Raw genomic sequence first — 20,675 nt, 5'->3', positions numbered from 1 at the left:
TTGAGAAATTGATGTGTCTAAGGAAGGCAAGTTTGGTATTTCTTGTTGAACACACTAAATGGTGCTCAGATGTGTGATAAGGAAGAAGAAAAACAATCAAATTCACCTATGTATAGTTATTAAGGAGCTAAACAAGTGGATAGTAAAGGATTACTACCCTCTACCCTTTATTAACCAGATTTTCGATTAGTTGGCAAGGCAAGAAATGTACTCCATGGATTACTTTGTGGGCTATAACCAAATGGCTATAGTTGAGGAGGATAAGTTGAAAACAACATTCATTACAGTCTTGTGAGAGGGTGATGCAGTTAAGACTGCCTTTAGGACTGATCATATATCATTTTCTAGTGATGCCATTTGAACAAGATTTTGCAACCTTTTCTCTTTCAATTTATCCTAGTCTTATTTGATGATATATTGATTTACAGTAAGACACTACATGACCATTTATAACATATGGGGAAGGTTTATTATGTATTGAGGTATCATAGACTCTTTGCTAAGGAGAAGAAGTGCTCCTTTATGTAAATTGAGGTGGAGTACTTGGGCCATATTGTCAGTGAAAAAGGGATACAGACTAACCCTAAGAAGGTGCAGTGTGTTAAAGATTGGCCAACACCTACTACCACTATTTCACTTAGAGGGTTTCTTGGTCTATCATCATTTTATCACTAATTCATTAAGTATTACCTAGCTATTGCAGCCCCTTTGACTAATAGGTTGAAGAAGGAAGCTTTCTTTTGGGATGCACTTGTAGATATTAGCTTCAACCAATTAAAGAAACTCCTTGCTTCTACTCATATTCTAGTATGCCTGAATTTTTCAAAAGAGTTGCCATACAATGTAATGCCAGTGGCCATGGCATAGGGGCTGTTTTGTTATAGGAGCATGGAGTTATTGCCTTTGAAAGTTGCAAGCTTACAGATAAGGAAATGGCTATGAGTGTCTATGACCAAGAGATGTTGGCTAACTTACATGAAATAAAGAAGTGGCACCATTACTTGTATGGCAGGTGGTTTAGAGTTCAAAGTGATCACAGGGTCCTAAAGTATTTCCTCACTCAAACCAATCTCACTCCTAAACAGCGTAAATGGATAGCTACTCTATAAAACTATGATTTTGACATCACTTATATGAGGGGCAAAGATAATGTGATAGCTAATTCTCTTTCCCACATGTTGACATGTAAAGTTTTAGTTATGACTGGGCTACATAGTGACTGAATTGAAGAATTACTGGAAGCCTATCTTTTAGATAAGAAGCTTAGCCATGTTTTTCAAAAATTACAACAAGGTATCATGGAGGAAAACTCACATTATCAACTTAAAAATGGCCTAATCTGGTTAAATGGCAAGATTGTTATTTTCTCTACTTCTTCTTTTACACAAAATTATGGAGGAGTTGCATTCTTCGCCTTTAGCTAGACATTTTGGAGTTTTTAAAACCTATGATAAGATCAAAAAAAGTTTTTATTGAAAAGGACTATGGAAACATGTTAAGGATTTTGTTCAGAAGTGTATCATAGCTTGTTAGTAGAATAAGGACAACATCCATAACCTAGGTGGTTTGTTGTAACCACCACCTATTCCTAAGGGCAAGTGGACGCACATTACCATGGACTTCATTATTGATTTACTTACTACCAAAAGGGGATGGAATAGTATCTATGTGGTAGTGGATAGATTCACCAAGGCAATCCACTTTATTCCTACCAAGACACAGTTCATTGCTTCACAGGTGGCCAATTAGTTTATGGAGCAGATCTTTAGATTACATTGATTACCACAAGTGATTGTACATGACAGAGATTTAAAGTTTATGAGTAACTTTTGGAAAGTGGTATTTAGCTCCATGGGTACTAATTTGGCTCTTTCTATAGCCTATCATCCATAGACTGATGGGTGGCCAGTCAAAATGGGTAAATAAGTGGTTGGAGACTTACCTTTGCCATTTCTATCATGATGTGCACTATACATGGGATTCTTGGTTGCATTTCACTAAGTTTGCCTAAAATAACTCCACTCATACTAGTATTGAAGTTGCACCCTTTGAGGCTATGTATGGTTACAAGGTGCCCTTACCCACAGTCATTTTTCAATGAGAAAATAAATTCTCATGGGAAAGAAGAACTCAAAAGAATGCAGACCCTTCTTTAGCAGTGTAAGATGAATCTTAGCAAGGTCCAAGATCAAACGAAAATGTATGCAAATGAGAAGAGGCGACCTTTAGAGTTCCAAGAAGGAGAATTAGTTTTGTTGAAACTGCCCAAATCTTGTTACTCTACCTTGAAGGATGAATCCAATAGCAAGCTTGCTCATTATAGGATCTTGAAGCACATTGGAGACTTGGTGTATAGATTGGAACTACCCTCTTCCACTAAGATTCATAATGTATTCCATGTTAGTTAGTTCAATCCCTTCTATGGTACTATTATGGATACAGTTGATGAGCTATCACCTATAGATGAAGGTCTTATTTAGTAAATCCCTGAGGCGATAGTATGCCAGCGTGAGAAGAAGCTTCCTTCTCATTCTATCATTGAATATTTGATTAGATGGAGAGGTTTACCACCTAAAGATACTTCTTAGAGGCTTGAATCTATATTAGATGAGTTTCCTTATCTACAAGATGCATTGGTGGGGCTGAAGCATAATTATAGTGGAGCCAGTTATGGTGTAGATCGGATCTTGATAGCAATATGTTGTTTTAGAACAACTTTTATTCTACCAAATTTTTAGAAATATGCCACCTATATCTCTCAAAGTGCTCTTCAAAAGCTACATTTTGACATGTGGAATGCTTCATTTGGATACTTCTACCAGAAGTTATGGCAAATTTTGTTAACTCTCCACATCATCCTGTTTTGACATTTTGCAACCTATTATTATTGTATCTTTCAAATAATTGTCATGTAACCACCTTGTAGCCCGTTGCCAATTTTATAATAGATATTACCAATCTCTCTCTCTCTCTCTCTCTCTCTCTCTCTCTCTCTCTCTCTCTCTCTCTCTCTCTCTCTCTCTCTCTCTCTCTCTCTCTCTCTCTCTCTCTCTCTCTCTCTCTCTCTCTCTCTCTCTCTCTCTCTCTCTCTCTCTCTCTCTCTCTCTCTCTCTCTCTCTCTCTCTCTCTCTCTCTCTCTCTCAAGTATTATGCTACTTTACATGATCATGGAAACCTTGCATAGAATTTGCTATGTAGTAATACTTTTGATCCAAAACACATGCAATTAAGCTCCAATGGGCTCTATGTGGCAAGAAAAGAATAGTAGGAATCTACATAACTAAAAATAAGCTTGCAATAACTCAAAAAGAAACCTCTTGATGTGAATCTTACCTTTCATTATATCACATTACTAGGAACCTATTTGCCTCCAAATCAGCGTGTGATAACCATTGCCAAACATCCAAATATGAAGTTGTCTCTAATAAGAAAAGTGTGTATCGATGCAAATCTAGGTTTTGTATACTTAGTTGATGGACATATGGAAAATCTATTACAACTCACTTGCAAAAACTAATTATTACAAAGTATCACTTACTTTCAATGAGAAACATAGTAAGCATTCTAAATATTGTGAAAATAAATAGCTAATGAGTATATTGCTAAATAAATTAAGGAAAAGAGGTAGATAAATATAAAAGTGAGGGTCTAGAAATTAGTGCCAACACAATGTGATATGGATTCCTTGACTTTTTTGGAGGCCTTGGTTACATTTTACTAGTCCAAGCCTTGCATAATATAATGTGGGACCCTCCAATAGTGTCAAGGACCATGTATCGCATTGTGTTGGATAAGAACCAACACATGATATGGGATGCTAATAGTGTCAAGGGTTCCTAATCGCATAGTGCCAATCCAACAACACCACAATGGAATATGGGATATTTTTCTCTTTTCCTTACTTTTTTGAGCATTCTATTTTTGAGTTAGCCTAGTTGAGCGTCTTCTCCCTAAAAACATATTTTCTTTTAGCCTCCCTATTTTCACAAAATCTAAATTCAATTTTTTTGCACTCTTGATTTTTTTTCCCTTCTCCCATTATTTTATTGTCCCAAAAGCATCTTTCCTATTGTTCCTTGTGGGTAAGGCCTAGTGCACTCCTAGTGTCAAATTAGTATGACATAAAATTGTAAGGTGATTAGTTTTTTTAGACAAATGCATTTAAACCGTCAATTTTCTCAATGTCAATGTTAAATACCCCATTTTAAAATGTGCAATTTTTTTGTCTTTTAAAATTACAGATTAAAATTTATCATTATGTTTGCATTTGATAATGTATAAATGTGCAGATGTGTCAAGAAGTCATATTTCATTGTTGAGATTAGTTGTTCAACATTTTTCACACATTAATAACTTGTTTTGAAATGCATAATGCTTTACTAAAAGTTGAATTGCATATAATAGAGACATTATAGGACAACCTATGATAGGAATGTTGTACCACTTTTTAATCCCCACCACCTAATTTGGTATGAAAGACCTCGAATATCTTGCCCCAAATTGCAATATTTTTTTAGAAATTTATATTTACTTACTACATTGTTGACAGTTTTTGTTCAATTAATTAAATGTTGATATGTTATAGTTATTGTATTTGGAGATATGTCAATGCAATCTAGCATACGAAAATTTTCATGTTCAAAGGAGCTTCTATATGAGAGAAAACCAAACTTAGAGTAAAAAACTGATCGATTTTGTTAGGTAGCAAAATAGTAGAGCTATCATCAAAATAAAATACCATACATAGAAATAATACATTGTTTTGGAAGATCATTGATAATTTTCATCTAGCAAAAAGAAAGTGAGATCTTTTTTGATTGACTTGTACATAGAATTTGTTAATTCTACATGCTTAGAATTGATTGCAACTTATTGAGTTCCTGTAGAAAGTTTTATCAATGTGGTTACCTGTGCAAGTAGGGAATACCTAGACTTGCTACACACAAAGCATGTCCTACCACATGTTGATCGTGATATGGTACCCTAATAATCATAATTGTCATGACGAGGAGGATGAAGACCATGTCTGACTCAATCAAAAATCAGAAGACTTTGCAAAGAAGGTTTAAAGAGGGGGGATTATAAGGTCATGGGTAAATGGTTTTTAGAAAGAAAATAAAAATGAAATGAAAATGGAAAAAAAGTCATGGGAAGGAGGTTGTTGGAAAAAATGTGAGAAGAGAGGAAGAATGAGGAAGGGGTGCACCTATCAAACTAAGAGAGAAGAGAGAAGACAATTATGATGATCGCTAGCATCACACCCATCACAATCATCATCATTAGCATCTTCCCCATCGTCTTCACTTCCATGATCATCGCCAGCCACGGTCACCATCATTTTTATTATCATCATCTTTGCCGTGTCATAATCCTCTCAATTTGATCATTTCAACCCCATCATCATTGTTGTCATCGTCGTCTCTCTTTCTCTCTCCCTTCCTTTAGTAAGGTGTGGTGATCATTGTAGCCCTTTTCCTCAAACAATAGTGAAGACAAAAGTACTAACTAAGTTTCCAAACCTTATAATATATGTTTAAACTTAAGGGTAATAAAGCTAGTACAAATGGACATCCTAATTGGGGAGCATTACGAGTCAAGAGAGGGGAATAGCTATTGGTGATCAATAAAGTAGGTCATCGATACTCTTTGGATGGACTACACAATGGATCCCTCCAAAGGCACAACTACGAACATGGGAGTTTGCAAGTAAGCATTGTTATTTAGCAATTATGAACCTTGAGATGTTTCAATTTCTCATGTTTGAAAGCTTTCACTGCTACAATATATCTTGATTGTACACTTTCTATATTCAATTATATTTGTTGATTTCAATTTGAATTTCTAAAAATATGAAAGACACCAAAAATGTATTAAATACTTGAAAATATAATTTAAATTTTATGGAAAAAATATCATTATATATTCAATGTAGTATCTTCTTGATACTTTTTTAATACTAGAAATATTTATAATGTTTTTGAGAATTTTTAGAGCTCATTTGAGATATATATTTATAATTGTTTTGAAAATTTTTAGGCTAATTTGAGATATGTTAAAATGTAAAAACTATCAATTTCTATTAAATAATATTAGTTTTAATTTATGAAAAATGATCTTTTGAAAATATGAAAATTTATAGGACCATTTAAAATTTATTTTATGCTTTTTAATATTTTTATTTTATTAATTAATTAAATGTTAATTAAATGTTAAGATGTAAATTAATGTGGAAACCTTTGTTTTACATAGTTTCTTGATTGAAAATATGCATGACTTCATGATCTACATTGAAAATGGGCTTTAGCATGTATTTAGCTCTAACTGTCAAAGATATGGATTATAGTATTTAGCATGTATACCATGTATTACAATAATGATCTGATGTACATCTTTTAGGAAGACCCCTTTTCCACGAAGAGAATCCATATATGCATATTAGATTTTATTCAAGACAAAGTAGCCTCCTGCATAAATCCAAAAGCTCTGTGCTAGAGCTTTTGGAAGACACTTATTTTAGCCCAAATAAAATTTTGCATCAAGACCTTTAGTAGTAAATCAAGAAATCTTCAAATCTATCCATATTATGCTTCATTGACAAGTAGCATCCAAATCAAGAGAGCTCTAACTATCAAATCTATTGAATATAGTATTCAGCTTATATACCCTATATTATTGCAGTGATCTACTATAGTGCTTTGCTCTCTCTTGTTGTTACCCTACTATGAGCTACTTCTCTTCATGAACAAAAGGCATGAAATATCTCCCTTTTCTTTTACGTTTTTAATAGCAAATTCCATATAGATTGTGCCCCTATTCTCCCTAAAGTTGTGTTTAATTCCTTGTCCTTATTCACATCAAATTTCAATGCAAAAAACTCATTCCTAAATTCCCTAAAAACATAATTTAAGGTTAGCTAAAACTCTTCCTTGTGTAAAGTTTCCTACAAACATCTAAGCTTAAGTATGAACCACATGAGCTTATCAAGTAACACATAAAAAAGACTAAAGTTGCACTCAACATGTAAGCCACTTATTAAATTTTTGTATTAGTCATCGAACTAACTCAAATCCTCATGTAGACAACCCAACAAGTGTCAATTAGGCATATAAGTGAACTCCCCATAAAGATAGACTCATTCACCATTTCATCCATTAGACATGATACCACACCACATCCACCCCCTCTAAACTTGTACATCTTCTAGCATTTGTCACACTAAATCTTTGGGTTAGTGCTTTTTGTTTACCATGATTAGTCACTCCGTGCTCTCAAAACCTTGTCAATCAAGTTAGCCTTGTATAAAAATGGTCATAACTTTCCAAGTGTAACTCGAATTGTGGAGCTTTCTAAAGGAAAACTATAGCTCCAATTCCAAATTATAGCTTCCTTGGGAAGTGAAAAGTTAAATTCTATAATCTTCTTTTGCAAAAAACTTTGCACAGCCTATTGTCGTGTTTTACTACACGCAATCTACTATAGACATTGGCATTCCAAAGCATGTATCTCTCACATACTTAGTTGATTGGCTACCAAACTTGATATGAATCTTCCTTAGGTGAAAAAGTACACCTTGGATGTGTTGTGCATCATCAAAGGCTCCCCAATCAACACTAGATTTCAAAATATTAAAGTTGTCCAAAATTTCAAATTGCAACAATCTACCAGGACTTGGCTGCTCTTCAATGGAATGCCACTTTATGTCCTTTATTTCAGGCCAAGGTTGAGAGATTGCAGTCTAGAATGGATATCTTATGGACTACTTTTGAGCAATTCCTATATGTATAGTACTTTTACAACACTCTTACCATAGTCACTCTAAACTTGTTGTCTCCTCTGGTATGTACAAAATTTCTAATGCATCTAGTAGGTTTAGAACCTTCAACTTCATCATCATCATCATCATCATCATCTTTGTGATTTTTATCTTACTTATTTTTTGTACTATCATGAGTAAGCTCAATGCCCTATGATTCCATCCTTTTCATATATGCATGAATATCTTCTTTTAAATAATTTGATCCTCTTTCCTGCAACTTGAAACTTCACATCTGCACCATCCAACTCACAAAGAGCATAGATCGCATTGTCGTACACCTACTTAATAATGTAGGGACCAAACCATCTCTTAGAACCTTCTTGATGGTACTATGTTGATTGTCCAAGCTACCATCATATACAAGTACCCACTCTCCATCCTCTTTTTATAACTCTTGGTATAAGAGTGCTTTTTGTCAAATCTCTTTTTGTTTTGAAGCCTAATTTTTCTCAATCTTTCTACTACAATCTCTACATCTTCTAGCCTATTTTGTATATATGGGCTACTTTTTGAGTTTTTAAGCCTAAAAAATTAGCTCAATTACCAAGAAAACCTCTAAAAAATAGCCTTTGGGCTAAAATTTGCCCCTCATTTTTACCATGATGTCTATTCAGCTTTTTTTGTTAGTGTAATTGAGTATTACCCCAATTTTTATGCACTCTCCCTCGTATAATTCTTCTAACAACATTTCTAATGCTGAAACATAACATCTATACTATCTTTCCTATGTTTTCCATGCTTTTCTATTGCTATACACACTTTTCTTGCTATTGTACTCATTATTACAACTATTATACCTATCAATCTTTCTGTTGTACAAGTTGTATTAATTACTATCCTTGCATTAATGAGAGTGATGTACCTATATACACAATAGGTGTCAATTCATTTTTGACAGTTGTATATGTAGTTTTTGCTATGAATTTACAGCCCTCATCATCTCATCCTCATCTTCAAACTATGCATGGGATAACATATTAGCCACATGATTCCTTTTCCCCTTAATATGCTAAAACTTAGGGTTCAAAGACCTAATATAGGCAATCCATCTCAACATGGCAATAGTTGGAGTAGCACAACTTGCAATCATCCCAAGCAAAGGCAAATAAGCTGTCTCAACTATCATAGATGTACCAACAAAATGCTTATTATCACATTTAAGGGTTGTAACAACACCCTATGATTCCCTCTTAACCTACATATATCTCCTCTATCTCTCATTAAAAACCTTTGCTCCAAACCTAATTGCATACATGTTTCCCTCATCTTCATGTTGACCAATTTCCCATGTGTCAATTGTAATGACAATGGGTCTTCCATTTGAGTAGTCAACCTTTCTTAAAGTAGGTGTAGTCTTTAGTAACTTCTTCAATGTTCTCATGGCTTTTGTGTAATAACTGATAAAGGTCATTAGAAACATGCACAAAACATAGTGTCTAGATGAGATAGAATACACATGCCTCTAAAACTATCCTTATCTCTAAAATGGAAGAATAAGTTTCATGCATTGTGTCAATCACATCAACCTTCATCGAAGATGGCCTTTTGCCACCATAAGGCCCACATATATGACCAACAATCAGCACTCCATCTACTCCAAAGATAGACTTTTGACCAAAAAGAGTAAGATGGATATCTTCTAATCTAGCCAAAATCTTCTCATATTTGCCAATGTGACTAGAAACGAATTTTCTACATCCCTAATCATTTAACTCTTCAACTTCTAATAGATACGCCATCCAAGAATGGCATAATCAAATGAGGAATATAATATCTCAAAACCTTATTCATAGCATTCATCATATATGACACTGATTTTTTTTCTCCTTAAGGAAGAATATACACGCGCACTAAACCCAATGTGTCTTCATAGCATCATCATATGTGCCACTAAATTTGTTCCTCCTTAAGGACTAAACCCAAGGGTATCTTCATAATGATAATATCCCTACTCTCTATTGCCAACTCAAATTGATCAAGTATGAATGCAAGTCCCCCAAGGAATAGATTGCTATGCCAACAAATGCTTCTAGAAATTCATCAACCACAAGACATGCACCAACATTCATGATGGTCACCTTATTAACTGGCTGCATATCTCGAGGCTAATGAAGGCTCCAAAATATTCATTTTAACTTTCTCATTTAGCAAATCCATGAGCTTGGGCAAGTAAGCCTTTGGCATAAGTATCGATCACAAGTTCCATGGTATATGCAAATGGTAAAAATAACCATAGGAGCCATAATACTTAGATCCATTTAGCTTATTTCAAATGGCTAAAATGTAAAATCTTTACCATGCCTAAATATCTTCTCCTCAGAGAATTGTAGAGGAGAGCTTTCTCCACATGGCACCACTATAGTCCTATCTTACAATAACACTCCCGATTCCCTAAGCTCTTTCATGTTTGGTGATACTATATAGTCCCTTAGCATGTCTCTATTTCTGGCATGATTCACATATAATCAAGAACTACAAAACTCTTTTTCCATATCTACTTTTGACTCATGCATAGATTGAACTATCATCTGACACTTTTGTTTTCATAGAGACAACAATGATATGTGGCTATCCCAGAATAATTGGATAAGTAGAAATGTTGTGCATGTCACCAATGGTAACCCTCACATTCAAGCAACCTACATAAAGATCTCCTAGAGGGTTATTTTTTGTCCACATCCTCCATCCATGATCAACATCAACCAACCATCTATTGTTTTCATATAGACTTTTGACCATTACATTGATCTTGGACCCATGGTCAATGTGCAATATATGGAGTCTCAAGCTCCCCAAACTTCAACTATCTCTATCATCAATTGAGCCTAATGATTTTGGGTGTAATGACTTCTAGGAATCAAACCTAAAGTCTCATAATTATTTCAATACCTCACTCCCCTTTGTGCAACATTGCTGTAATTTATTGATCTTTTAGCTAGTATGTCAACTTTTTCACCTTCAATCACCACATTTATAACATCAGACAGATCTAAAACAACACATGTATCATCCTCATAATCCACTTATATGCCCTACAAACCAAGCTCTTTTTTTGTTTGCACCATGGTATTTATTGGTTTCCCAAGAAACTCTCATTTCTTTTAATCATATCAATAATTTCTTCATGAAATTCTCTTTTTGCAATTCCAAGTACTTCTCAAGAGTAAACTCAACCATGTTATTCTTCAAATCAATTGTAGTCTAAAAATCTAACTACAATTTGTGCCCCAACTATTTTCTCCTTTTCTCCCCATCTTGCTTTTGCTATTGAGATACATCTACCATCACATGCTTTGGAGTAGGCCTAGTAGAAGCCCTAAGCTGATACATGTTTCCATGAGTCACTCTCTTAGAAGTACATATATTATCCTCACCCCTTTTCCGGTATCTCGAATGGGGTGATCATGTAGTGTACATGCACTTGCATACAAGTATCAGCCTTTGAATCACCAAGAGGTGGGAAAGGTTCCCTTTGGGTTGGGTTGTGTATCCCCTCAAGGTCTTTAGTGGTAAGGGAGGGCCACCTCTCCTTTGGCTTACCACCTCTCCTGGCATCAACCTTGTTTCTCAACCAGAGTATACATGGTAAAAAAAATTTAATTACTTAAATAGCATGAGATGCATTAGAAAATAGATATTGGGTATTTTCATGAGATATAAGGATTGAACAAGAGCTTGGGTGAGGCCTACCATGGTAGCCAAATGACTCATTGGTTGCTTGAGAGCAGAGTTTTGAGCCCGGGATGTGCCTAAAATTTGCCAAAAAATCTGGAATTTATGGGAAAAATATTCAACATCGAAGGCGGCAGCTCCAGCTAGGACGATTTTAAGCACCAAGTGAAATACGACTCTTAAAAGGCGCCCAAGCGACACTTTTTGATTTTTGATAATTTTTTAGACTGCTGTGCAGGTTGTCAGGAGTTTCCAGTCAATGCGGGATGTCAAGCCGGACACCCACGATTTTTCAGAGCTCAATTTGGATGCCGGACGAGGAAATGGCCACAAATTGGGCAAGATATGAAGAGGTGGACTTGTTTTTTGCCAAAGTGGGCATGACCTTTGGGGCCTTGGGTAGCATTTTATGCAACATCAAATCGTGGGCATGAAGAGATGAAGAAAAAAAATGTGGATGAAGGCGCCTGCAACACGCCGGTTTTTGCACCTCAAATCATGGAGGTGGAGATGCTTGCCCGAATGCAACCCACCCAACTGACAATGGGGCTTAACTACTCCTTCCCTGCTGATCATTTCGCCGTGCTTCACCAGTCCAATGGTGGCCCGAATGAGAAGAGCCAATTCTAGTATTTCTCTCTCCTCCCTCTCTCTCCCTTAAGGAACTGTTCTTGTGTGCAAGAGGAAAATGAAGAATGGTGAAGGAAAGCTTGTCCGGATGAGACCGGATTGCTTCCGGATCGATGTAGATATGAAGACTGCTGATTGTGAAGATGCTGGACATTGAATATGGGCTGACCCGCAGTCCCCCACCAAAACCGAGATCCCAAGACATGAAGCCTAAGCGGTATTTCATTTTTTATGAAGAAAAAATGAGTTTTTATGCTTTTTGGTTGATGAAACATTGTTCCCATGGGCTGATTATGCATTATGGTGTTGTTTGCTATGAGTTTGATCAGTTTATGCTCTGAAAATCAGAAAATCATAAGTGATATGGCTGAAATTAGTGTCATAAAACCCATAAAACATGTGTTTAAGGGGTAAAAATGGGATTTTTTGCAAAATAAATGGAAAATATGAGACATAATGCCAACAAAACCTGAAATTTTGCTGTCAAGGAACGTAAGGGCTATAGCTCACAATCAATCTTAATTTTTAGTCATTTTTTAATTGAAGAAAATAGAGGAAAAATACCAAAAAATGATAAAAATTGGTTTTAAATTGGAGAAAATTAGGAAATAATAAAAGGAAAATTCCAAAAAATTGCATGTGTGTTTGTGCAATGTATAATGAAGGTAGAGCACGAGGTTGGCCTCAGTTTACCCTCGTTTCTATATTTCTGTTCGTGTTTATCGCTTTCTTTATAAAGAAATACACATAAAACGACCTTTTCACCTATCAACGAATGCAAAACATTAAACAGTAGGGTGAGAGGGGAGGTTGAGCGTCAAAGTATAATCTTAAATCTGTTTTATGTGTTGCATCATGCCTATAGGACATTGTTTTAAAATAAAGAGAAATGTAGCATGAGCGTAAGGCTCGGTGTATGTTCTCTTTGCAATACATTAATGCTAGCATGGAAATCATGAAAAGATTGGTTTCGCACAATACACAATGTTGATTTTCTTTTGTCTGTGCACTAAACCATTCACATTATGCACTATGCATGGTTCATGGTATCAAAGGAAAAGCTCCTGGACTGCATAGCAATTGTTTTCTTAGGACTTTGACCCGCGGTTGAGAGTGTGAGGTTATCCCTTGCCGTAGGATAGAGGGCCGGTTTCCTAAGGGACTGTCAAGTGAGGACACATGGTATATCTCCTGAAAATATGAGAAATATAAAAGAGAGAACTTGGTGTTCGGTTGTGTTATATGTTGAGCAGTGCATCAAAGGGCCAATCCTTGTGATGTAGGAGAGCTGCAGTGGGGCCGCAGTGTTTCTACCGAGAGGTTGCCTCCATGTATGTGATCGTGGTATTTATTGCCAATGTGTAAGGGTTCTCCCTCTGTGGAGCTTATGAAAAGGGAAAGTTGGACTACAAAACGATGAAACTATAAACACATGAATTAAGCTTTAGGGTAGTTTGTCCTTTAGCATTAGATTGACACTCCTCGTCCGCGAGGCCGTGAGGGTGTTTGTGTGTCATGAGTATGAGGTCCGGCTAGTGCCATAGCCAGTGCCGGCCCATTTTAGGTCCCATCAATGGTGCGTCTATCGGGAGCTACCAATAACTGGTGGTTCTTGAATCTAGGGTTTCTAGGGACCAAAAGAAAGTTAGTTTATGTCCTCTGACAAGGACCGTCAAGCCAAAATACAAAAAGCAGAACGTGCTGAGAGGGCTAGACGACGATTAGAGATCGTAAGTCGTTATTCTCCTCAAAGGAGTAGCCCGATACGTATAAGAGGCAGTGGCCTTAGTAACCCAACTGCTCCACATAGTCCTTTAGGTGCAGGAGGAAGCGTAAGTTCTTCCTCTCTTCCACCATGTCAACCCACTTCAACTGGGGGCGTGATTCTGTCAGTTCAAACTCCCATTGCTAATTTGATTGTCGCCATGGCACAACCCATTGCAATTCCTGCAGGGACGCCGGATTTTCTAGCATTAGGAGTTTCTTTGCCCATTTTCAATGGGTTAGCTGAAGAAGATACGGAGTTTCACATTTGTGAATTCCAAAGACTAATGTTTAATTACCGCATCCAAGATGAGGGACATCTTATGATGTTCTTTAACATGACATTAAAAGGAAGGGCTGCGGTATGGTATCATAGCATAGAGTCTAGAACCATAACCACAATTGATCAATTTTATGTAGTATTCCGAGGAGAATATGCCCCTGAAAGAGGTGGCCAATACTAGTTGCGTGTGTTGAATGTAACACGCCAAGACCCTCATGAGAATGTGAAAGCCTATGCCAAGAAGCTTAAGGAAGTGTTTCGTAAGTTACAAACTTACATTCCCATTCTGTCGTCGGCTGCCCAATTGCAATACTTCTTGCATGGATTGGATTTCAATATTCAAGTGCAATTGAGCAGTGTGTCTTTGGCTGATATAGACACCACTATTACGTGGGCAAAGGGAGTAGAAGCGCGATTATAAACGGCCTACTCCTCTCGAATGAATGTTAATGTGGGTTTAGTACCTAGAGGCAATCTACCATTCATGAATGGAAGACAAGGGATGCCTATGACTAACCCTAATGGGAGAGGAAGCATGGTTCACAATTGATGGGACCTAAAATGGGTAGGCACTGGCTCATGCACTAGCCGTGGACCTCTATCATGCGCTCAACAACCCCACGGCCTCACGGCCAGGAGCGTGGATGACACATACATCATCTTCCTAAACATCTTGCGTTTGTATCACGTCTCATAGTCCAACTCTAACCCAATTAACACTCCTCAGAGGGAGTCCCAGCACATTGCCAAATGGCACTAAGCACAAACATAGGAGGTCCTCCCACGGCTGACTGCCGCTACCTCATTGCAACTCTCCTACACCTTGGGGATTGGCCCCTCGATGCGTCGCTAACCATATATAACATTTCGCACATATTTCCACTCAAGGTACCAATTGATCGTATCCAGGAATGTACCATACCTCACTTTCTTTCCCCTAGGACCCAATGCCTAGCCTACAGCTTGGGCAACCTTACTCACTCAACGTTGGTCATGTTCCTCTAGAAAGTAATTGCCATGCATCCATGAGGTATTGTCTGATACCTTTAAGTTTCTTTGTGATTTATGCAAGTAGTGAATGCCCATGTGCTCAAACAAGTAAGAAAATCAGCATTTGTGCACATGTGGAAAACATTTCTTTCAATGATTTTGACTATCACTCGTATGCGGCGTTGCATGAACCTAGCACCGAGAAACCCTCGTGCTACTAGGTTCTTAATTTTTAATTATCGACCAACCTAAATGGTATGCAAAAAAACCAGCAATCTTTTCATCATTTCATTCAGCATTTAAATGCCTCTTATACACTCTACCCCCTCATCCGTTTAGGTTGTGCATTATTGATCGGTTTAGGGTTCATTTCCATTTTTTTGTTGTATGAAAAGCAATAAAAACTCACTAAAACATAAAGGTAGGGCTGAACTAAGCCTAAACCTCATAGTTCAGACCCCCCAAACATTCACAAACATGAATCTTATTTTTCCTTAATTTTCGGCACTCAAAATCCATTTTTCCCTCATTTTTTCCCATTTTCCCTATTCTCCTTGTATTTTTTACAATATTAACTAACAGAAAATACAAAATGAGTTGTGGGCTATGGCCCTTAAGTTCATTTGCAAAAAAAACACAAATTTAGTTGGTGTGTCTTATTATATTTTCTATTTATATATAAAAAACACCCAATTTTCTCCTATTTCGCGTGTTTTACGGGTTTTACACCATTAATTTCAGTCACAACACTTCTGATTTTCTGATTTTCTGAGCATAAACTGATCAAACTCATAGCAAGCAACATCATAATGCATAATCATCCCATGGGAATAAATATTCATGAAGCAAATTGCATAAAACATCAATTTCCTTTGTAAAAATGAAATTACCGTTCTTTGCGGGTTGCGGGTTTTTATTTGCCATGTCTCAGGACTGATTTCCAGCAACCATTAATGTCCATGACAGTCCACAATTAGCAATCTTCATTCCTCTTGAACCACAGAGCAATCCGGTCTTCATTGGACAAGCATCCGTCATCCATTCTTCTTCTTCTTCCTCACCACATGAATCTGCCCTTAGAAGAGAGAGAGGGAGGAGAGAGAAAGATTGAAATTAGAGATCTTCATAGAGACCACCATCGAAGGAGCGAAGCACGGCGATATGACCAGCAGGTAGAGGGGAATGAGGGGCAATGATCAATTGGTATGGTTGTTCACAGGCAGCATGATCCTCCTCCATCTTCTAAGCACAAATTTCGACGCCCTCCCTGATCACGTTTTTCCTTCCTTCTCTCACCACGATTTCATGCTATCTCAAAAATTTGGCATAAAATGCCCCCTAGGCCCCAAAGGTCACCACTCCTTTGGCCAAACTCATGTCCACCTTTTCAAATCTTGCCCACTTTGTGGCTATTTTCCCGTCCGGACTCCAAATTGAGCTCTGAAAAGTCCTGGGCGTCCGGCTTGGCATCCTGCATTGGCCAGTAACTCTTGACAATCCGCACGGCAGTTTGAAAAATTATGAAAAATCAACAAGTGTCGCTCAGGCGCCTTTAAAGCACTTTGACGCTTAAAACCGTCCTAGATCGAGCCGCCACCTTCGACGTTTAATATTTTTCCCTTGATATTCGTAATTTTTAGCTATTTTTAAGCATTTCTTGGCATCAAAATTCCGCTCTCAACAATGTACATTTGCTGCCAGCTCCTCCCAATGTGACTATGCCTACGGCTAGTCAATTGGCTCCACCAAATATTGGAGGCCAAGTTTCGAACCCTAATGTTGTTCCTGTGAGTCAACAACCAATGCCAAATCAAATTGCTAGGCCAATGGAACAACGGGTAGATGATCAAGGCTATGAGTCGAGTGCATCTAATGTCCTTGGCGAAGTTAATGATATGATGAAGCACTACACTGACATGATTTCTGAACAATATCGGCAAATAGCTGTTGACGTCAATTTCTTGAAGAAGCAACAGAATCTGATAGGGAGTCGATGCCCTGAAGAGGATGGACCCTCAAGATTCAGCAGTAAGTGGTGTGGTGGACAACATTTCCCTAGGAACTGTCCAAATGTTAAATGTGATATTTATGGGAAGTCAGGCCATTTAGCCGCTACCTGTTGGAGTAAGATTAGTTCCCTCCAACAAGGGAGTAAACAGCCAGGTCCAGTCAATCATAGAGCGCAAGGTAATAACCTGCAACAAAATGATGTACCAAGACAAATACTGCAAAGGGGAAAGACCACTATAGAAGAGTTGCCACAAGGCAATGGAGTCAGCCTTATTGAGGCTATATGAGTCAATGACGCTGAAACCTCTAACTTAAGAGCCGTGACAAGAGGCCAAAAGGCTAAAGAGGGGGATAAAGATAATGCAAAACCGATCAAGGGAAACCCTAAGCAAGGGGATAAGGGGATGCAAGTCCTGAATCCTGGCGTGGAAGAAGGACCTCTAAGGCCTGTTGACAAAAAAGTCAATCCTAAGAAGGATGAGGAAGTGCCAAGAAAGAAGGCAAGAGCTAAGAAAGAAGCACCAAAGCCGGTCCCGAGACTAAAAGAAAGAATGGTGTGGCGAGAAAAGAGAGCGCTGCCTACCTATCATGATTTTGATTTAGCAAGTTCTCTTTGCGAAGTGAACCTCTTGAAGTTGATTAAATTATCTCCAGGAGTACATAAGGAATTCAAGAAGATCCTGCATATTGGGTATATTGTAGAACCTTTGGGCATAGCATGAGTAGGGGAGGATTGGTTTGATCATGCTGAAAAGCATTGCCCTAGGGTTTCAGTATATGTGGATGGGATATTAGTGGAGCATGACATTGTAGACACTGGGTCCTCTGTCAACATCATGAGTTCAGAGTTGATGGAGAGGTTGGGTCTAGGCATCCAAAAGGATAGCTCCAACCTTCTTAGAATGGCTGATGATAGTCTAAGACAACCAGAAGGTTGCATTACTAGAGTCCATGTTACAGTCGCAAGTGTAGAATGCTTCTTGGACTTTAGGGTAATAAGGTTTGCAGGATGTCCTAGCTATCGAGTCTTGCTAGGTAGGCTTTGGATCTTACGAACAGACTGTCAAGTCGATATACCCACCGATCAAGTGGTTCTTGGTAGAGGTACTAATCGAGTAATAGTTGATGCTTACCCTAAGTCTTCTCGGAGTGAGAGATGTTAGATATGATCAATGCCCCACCCTCATTAGGTGCTACCAATGATCCATGGTGCTCAAAGTTGTAAGGCCCCCATTATGAGGAGAAGCCAAATGTGAGCCCGGACATTGGTTGAGTCCTGACTTATATATCAGATGAGGTCTATGTGACCGGATGGCAAAAAGGTGACTGTTGTGGGTCTAATCTTTGGGTTAGACGGAGTGGTTAAGCTGGTAGCAACTCGAGGCACATTGCATTGAGTTGCGTGGTAAGGGAGTTAAAAGGGGCCCCTATTGTGGGGTCCGGGGGCCGCGGAAGCGGCCCCTGGCTGGGGGGTCCCAGGGGGGCCAGCGGCCCCCCTGGCAGGGGTCCGGGGGCAGCGCCCCCGGCCCGATGGTAAAGGGAATATTCCCTGGAATATTCCCTGGCCGACTAGTGGAGGCTCATATGGTAGGTCGGTCAGCAGGCCGACCTAACGACCTTCGCGGGCTATAAAAGCTAAACCCCTTCGCAGCCATCACACACTCATCTTTCACCCAGTCAGAGTTGTTGTTCCAGCTAGCCTTAAGCTCTTCACCTATCTTCTGTCTAGATCGCCATCTAAGCTTCACACAGTGGAAGCGCACGGGTGGACAGAGCCATCTTTGTATCAGTTGTTTGGAGTTAAAGAATTTTACTGATTCTCCTCTTATCTGTTGTGTACTCTCTATCTCTTTCTCAGATTCTGTTCGCTGCGCCTTGTAATATTTTACATGGTATCAGAGCCCAGGGGGCTCTAGAGATCGGAGAGCGTGCAAGAGGCAAAGGCTTCAACAGCAAAGAGAAACGATGTCGACTCCGGGAAGCAGTTCTGGCGCATCAGGAAGCGGTGCAGGAGGTGGTGCTGCTGTACCGACTATTCAAACACTGAGGATTCGTCCACCAACCTTCAGCGAAGGCAAGTTAGATGGTACAAACTACACCTTGTGGAAGTTCAAAATTACAACTATCCTTGATTCTTATGAGCTTCTGGAGACTGTGCTGGGGACTGACGCAGAACCACAGCCTACCCCCGACCCATCAAATCCTAGTGTGATGATTCCTCCGAATGCAGATCTTCTACGAGCTTGGAAACGAAGGAATGCAGATGCATTGTGTGCCTTAGTTACAAGCTGTTCTGACAGTGTTTTGACTCTGATTCAGCATACAACCAAAGCGTCAGAGGCTTGGAATGTACTAAGGAGTCAGTATGAAACACGAAACCAAACAAGGATTCAAAACTTGGAGAATCAACTAGCAGCGGAGAAGTTTGCTGAAGGAGAGACGGTTGAAGCATTCATCACTCGGATTAAGAATCTGCGCGACCAGATGGCTGGCGCTGGGATACAAAAGACTAGCGAAGAGCTAGCTCGGAGGTGTCTTCGGATTTGTCCACAAAAGTTTGATGGACTAGTAACTGCCCTTAATACTCAGGTGAGACCTCAAGCTTTGACTTTTGAGGAGTTTTGTGCATTATTAATGGAGGAGGAGTTGAGGCTGAAAGCCCGAGAAGGAAGCAACAATGGAGATGCTGCATTCTCTGCCAATGCAAAAGGCAAAGGTGTTTCCTCCACCAAAAATGATGGTGACAAAAAGAAAAAGGGCGGCAAGAAGAAGTTTCAAGGAGAGTGCTTCTACTGTAAGAAGAAAGGACATGCAATTGCAGATTGTCGTGTCAAGAAGGCAGATGAAAAGAATGGTACCCTTAAAACTAAAGGGAAAGAGACAGCCAATACGGCTGAAGCAGAGTTGGAATTATTCATGGCGACCATTGAGGAAGTGTGCTCCTCGGCGCAAGAAGAATCTACCACTGACTCTTGGGTGTTGGATAGTGGGGCCTCCCGTCACATGACCAACAAGAAAGGTCTATACAGTTCTATGCAGCCTCTACAAGAATCCATCACTGTGACGGTTGGAAATGATGCTAAATGCCCTGCTGCGGGCACAGGTACTATTTCTTTTGTTGCTGCAAATGGTGAAGTCAAAAAGCTTTCAAATGTGTTGTATGTTCCCGAAATCAGGAGAAATCTCTTATCAGTTGCTGCCATAACTGATCTTGGTCATGAAGTGAGGTTCAAGAAGACAGGTGCAGAAATTATTGATAGTGCTGGCACAATTGTTGGCAAAGGAGAAAGAAGGAACAACCTGTATGAGCTAAGTGCTCTTACAGCCACCGCTGGAGTGGGCACAAGTAAGCTTTGGCATGAAAGGTTTGGACACATCGGATTTGCAGTATTGAAGGAGATGCAAAAGCAAGGTATGGTTGCTCACCTACCTACAATAACTGAATTGAAGGAACCATGTGAAGCTTGTATGATGGGCAAGCAACAGAGAAAGGCATTTCCACAAGAAAGC

Source organism: Lygodium microphyllum, chromosome 4 (assembly GCF_053477565.2).
Source record: "Lygodium microphyllum isolate KBCC chromosome 4, Lygodium_microphyllum_v1.1.10, whole genome shotgun sequence".
NCBI classification, from domain to species: Eukaryota; Viridiplantae; Streptophyta; class Polypodiopsida; order Schizaeales; family Lygodiaceae; genus Lygodium; species Lygodium microphyllum.
The sequence above is the reverse complement of the archived record's forward strand: the minus strand, read 5'-3'. Positions refer to the sequence as shown.